This window comes from Cavia porcellus, unplaced genomic scaffold (assembly GCF_034190915.1).
Source record: "Cavia porcellus strain 051 isolate PalLab524CR breed Dunkin Hartley unplaced genomic scaffold, mCavPor4.1 scaffold_9, whole genome shotgun sequence".
NCBI lineage: Eukaryota > Metazoa > Chordata > Mammalia > Rodentia > Caviidae > Cavia > Cavia porcellus.
This window is the reverse complement of record NW_026947492.1, coordinates 67654799-67660175: the sequence shown is the minus strand read 5'-3', so window position 1 is coordinate 67660175 and position 5377 is coordinate 67654799. Positions and strand designations below refer to the sequence as shown.

The 5377-nt window shown below is 31.5% G+C and overlaps 1 pseudogene; it reads right to left on the bottom strand.

Annotated features, from left to right (window-relative positions):
* Positions 1 to 4254: 4254 nt before the first annotated feature.
* LOC100721771 (protein FRG1-like) lies at positions 4255 to 4961 on the bottom strand (annotated as a pseudogene).
* Positions 4962 to 5377: the final 416 nt, after the last annotated feature.

The following is a 5377-nucleotide window of genomic DNA, read 5'->3' as shown; positions in this document are numbered from 1 at the left end:
AGTGCTGATTTAATATCATCTTGTTTTGAAGTCCCGTCAAACTATTGTGCATCTGTTTCCACTATTTTTAACATGGAGTATCCTACCATATTTTACTATATGCAATAGTATAAACAAAAATTTTTATAGGCAAAATATAATATAGAAATCCTTGTTCATTTTCTATTAACTGTTTCTAAATAACCTGTAACTTCTTCATTCTCTTGAATAGCTTCAGACTGTCTTGATATGCTGGATGCTATAGTATATGAAGTTATACTCAAATAATATAAGGAAGGAGGCACTATGGTGACTACTGCTATGTTAGATTATCTAGGGGTGAAACACAGTGGTGCTTTAATTGTTTGGTTCGGACGTGTATTGTTCAAATACAATGTCCTCTTTTATCTCAATCTCCATCCTTTTTAAAATTAATCTATTTTTCTCACTTTTTTCAATTAATGGAAAACTAAATTAAAAAATAGTGAGATATAGTTACATTTTTGTTTTCCTATTAACCTGATTTGAACCCGAGTATTATTCTCCCCATCTTGTTCTGTCAGATTTTACTATATTCTATTTTGTTTGATAGTATCAAGTTTGAGGGTATAGGCAACCACTTTGAAGGCAATAAGATTCACTATGATGCCCATTATGGTTTGACTATTATCTTCTCTTGAAATCCTGTAAGGTCTCCAGTGTAGGTTTTGTTGGTCTTGTTCTGTACTGTTTTGATAAATTCTATTATACCTGATGATATAGGCACCTCTTTTTAAAAATAGCAAGAGGCACAATGGTACACATTTTTGATCACCTGATATTCTATGCATCATGTACTATGCCCATCCTTCTGTTCTAACTGACTCTGTTTTGGTTAGTCACGTTAGGTTTTATTCTTTTCAAAAAAGTAGTAAGAACTGTGGGAGTAAAAAAAAAACCCAAAAAGTGTAATTGTTATTAAAAAGAGAGGAAAGGAAGGTGGTCTAAGAGATATAACTGCATGTATTTTTGAGTGTGTAGGATGGAAATCCATATTACTGAGCTTTTGTTGAGTCACTGAATGGCACTGTCTGAAATCTCCTTGCATGAATGTCCACTTAACATGCTTTAATTTTATAATATGGACAACTGTTTCTAAAATTACAATATGTAACCTATTAACTAGTGATATCTTACTGTATTATTTCTTGAAATTCTGTATTATTTGTACATTTTACTGCTATGTCTTTTTTTATTTCCTATCTTTTTTTCTCTTTAAATAAAAAAAAGAAAACTTGTCCCTGAAAACAATGCATTTAAATTTTATTCAGAAGTAAAATTGAGAGATGTATTCCTTCTCAGTGGAAGCAAGATTGTCTACTAGGTGGAAAGCACTTGTGGTTCATGTCATGGTGTCATAAAAAATAAATAAACCTAAAATTTTTGGAAACAGGGTAACATTTATTATGTAACAGCAAAACTATTAACCAATTTAGTATTTATAAGAATCTCTCTCTTGTCATTCATGCTTTTACATATGACAATTTTCAGAAGTATTTATTTTCAATGCTCTATTACAAAAAATCAAACATGTTAAAATAAAAAATATAACAGAGCTTCAAAACAGGTTACTAGGGGAGCTACAATAACACTTTATATATTGTTCTTGGTATCACTGTTTCAGAGTACAAAATATAGGCATGATATCTTGTCCAAACAATATTAGTGCAAACCTTTATGTTCAGTGAACTAAGAAAAACTGGCCATATGACTATTGTAAGTATCTTTTGTATAAATACATTTTTTCTTTTTCCTCTTCTTACTTTCTCCTTTAAATTAATTCATTCCCACTTTTAGTAACATTCAGAAAGGGCTTGCTCTGAGTATGACTGAATACCAGGTATTGCCTAATTCTTAACATGGGACACTCCTTTCTTGTGAAAATTGGAAACCTTCTTCTCTGTTTTACAGGGCACAGATTTCCCAGTATAAAAGCCTGTGTTCAGGAGGGTCAGACACTAGGGACATTGAAAAGATACTGAGGCTACAGGATCAGCCAAAACTTTATATACAGTAGGGATATTGATATATGCATGCACTGAGAATTTTGGGTGAAAACAAATTGAAACAACTAATCTTTTCATGCCCGGGTCAGTGCTCAGTTCCTCAGGTAACTTTCTGCTTCTAAACTGTATAACTGCATTGATAGCAGGTTATTTTTTTTTGAAAAATTAATAGAAAAGGGATTTTAAATCTAGCTTTGCTCAATGAATTATTTAATAATACATTTTTCTATGTTTATAGTTGTATTTTTTTATCAAAGAAGAAGTAACCAGTCATGGTGGTACATGTCTGTAATCCCAGCACACTGGGAAAGTTACAAATTCAAACTTCACCAGGGCTGGTCAGCAACATAAAAGAAAGACTATGTCTCCAAATAGAAATAGATATAGTCACTGGAAAGGCCATGGGTTCCATCCCCAGTACTGAAAAACAAAATTATGAGGGGATAATTTATGGAGAATAAAATTCCACTATTTTATAGGTATTTAGTTAATATCTTCCTGTATCTCAGATTGCCAAATAGTTGATGGCACAGGCAAGTTTCTACTCGAGCTCTCTAGCTGCTAATTAATTGAATTATGATTAATATCCTTGATTTTTTGAAAGTAAAAAGATGTTATATAGGGACAACTTTTTTGCTTTCTATGTAAATTCAGGGGATGTTAGAGTTGTGTAGATAATAGGGAAATAAAAAGGAAGTGATATTTCTTGAAGGACTTAGTGTCTGATCTATTTGTCCAGCAGAGCATCCTTTTCTGCTCCAGGAAAAATGTGCATCAGGCTCCTCGTTGCTTCTTGTTTCTTTTTTAAAAAATCATAGTTGTTTTTTTCTTTTTCTATCTACCAGTAGGAATGAGACAACTCATTCTGTGATATCAGATTATTTTTAAAAACCAAGATTATCAAGCTTATAGCTTCTTTCTCCTTAAAAGAAATGACTTTAAGGAAACACTTTTTCAATTAAACCATTAAATTTCAATAAGCACTAAACCAAAAAAAAAAAAGACAGCTAATTATTGCAAAACTTTTTCTTAAGCAATTCAACTATTTTTATTTGCAAAAATTCTTGAAACCATTATGTCACATTCTTAATTCAACTTTAATCTTTTCATGAGTGCTTGGGAAAATTGGCAATCTTAGATGTAAAAATGCTGGAGGAAAGCTCTTTGCCCTGGAATTTACCCACTCACATGGAGCTCTTCATTTCTATCATCAGGTTTTCATTTTTCAGTGGTTATTTTTTTTTCATTACCCTAAAATTCCACAGCCTGTTTCTGTTTGGAGGAAATATCAAAATTTTCATAATTTTATGTATCAGGTTTTCCATAGCATCACATACATTAAGTATATAAATCATTGTGGACATTGTTCTATAAGTTACAATATTTGTGTAAGTGAGGTCAGTGTCTTTATAATACAGATGAATATGCCCTGGATAAAGATTATATTTAAAAAATGGTAAATCAATGTCAAGAAATAGTTCTTGTCATCTTTCTGATTTCTAACTATTGACTTTAAATAATTGTTAAACAACAGGCAAGTAACTAGTAAAGATATTATAAAATATTTCACAGGTGATAGCATGATATCAATTTATATCTTTAAACTGTTAGGAATTACTGAATAACATTTTAGTTTAAGATATATATTTCCTTTATAGTTTCTATAATTTCCAGCAAGCTACATCATAATTATTATAAACATTTTCTACCTACTTCACTATTTCTCCCATGCTATACACCCAAATGTTATATCTAAGTATCAAATAAAATGATTTTTAACAACAATTTTTATTCCTTAACCCATATTTAAGACTGTTTTGATCACAGTTTAATGTATTACTAGAACAATAAAAATTTCAGTGGTCCTGCTTTGCTTTTTCTTCATATAAGAATCATTACAAAAATATTTTAAGGATGTTAAATTCTTAAAAGTGTCCTTTATATCAATAAAAATGCACTCTATGTAAAAATGAAATAAGAGCTTGCCAGACACTTTTTAAGAAATTTCCATCTAGAGAAAAAGAGAAACAGAGATTTTCAGTACTATTGGTATAGTGTTGTTTTATCTTTTTTCTAGGATGAAGAGCTATGACCAGAATAACAGAAATCTTTTTTTCTTTTTTGTAAAAAGCAAAATCACTGAAATTTTTATGAAACAAAAGGTTATGTAGAAACAAAATTCCTGGTCATTTGCAATATCTTTCATCTTGTCTCTCCTGTGAGATCTGTCTCATCCATCTTTCCATAACTTTTAAAGAATTTTACTGTCTTCTTTGCTGATTTTGAATTCATCATCTTGGAAATTCTGAATTTTTTTTACATGGTTGATTCCACACTGTTTTGCTTTCCTTTGTCTTCTGGGGTGTCATCTTTTTCTTGGTTTCCCTTCCAGCTCAGGTTCTAATCTTTATCATTTCTTCTTCTCTTGCTGTTTTCCTTTTTTGCTTCTTTATTGCCTGTTTCATTGCATCTAATAAAGCAACTATATGAGGTCAATAAGGCCATTTTCCCATCTTGAAACTCTGGTTCCCACTGATTGCTTGTTTCAAAGGCATCTGAATGTCCAACAAGAAGTCCATCTGAATTGATACCAAGATATTTCCATAGCCAGATTTCAGGGAAGTTGTAGAATCAGACACTTTGGCAGCAGTAAACTTCTCTAGAGAACTAAGACCTTCATCAACTTCTCTATGGGTGTTGCCAGTTTAAAAGACATTTGTCAAGTGCTTGGACATAGTTCTTTTATTCATTTCAATGGCAATAATTGCTGAAATATTAGTGCTGTTGGCTACTATCTGCCATATTCTAACAGTATCAAGTTGAGTTTTTCAATCTCTTCTTTTTTTTTCTCTCTCTCTCTCTGTTTTACTTCTTACTTTTGGCTTTTGTTCCCTTGAGTATGTGTTTGGTGGACTTTATGTATGAATATTCAGCCATGATTCTGATGAAATTTCTAAACAAAGGTGAGAGCTGGCTGAGGACAAAAATAACTAGAGTAGAGCAAAAATTGGTGGGGAAGTAACAAATGTGAATTTGAAAAAAGCACTGCCCAAGAGCAAGAGATTCCCCCTGTTTCAGATACCAGGAGCCCCCAAATACCAATTCTATACTTCCTCCAGAGGAAATCTCTTTACTGGAGAGACTGCAGTTAGTTTTTGGTGAGAGATATTGGAGAAAAGTTATAAATGGTTCCAAGAATTGTAGAATGATAAACAAAACAGAGACTAAAGGGAAAAATGCTCTGTTGAATTTATTTACATTGCTCTAAAAAAAACATTGATATTCTACTCAAATAGTCTTCAATATGCAAATGATAGATGATTGCTCATAGTATACAATAATTACATAGAGAA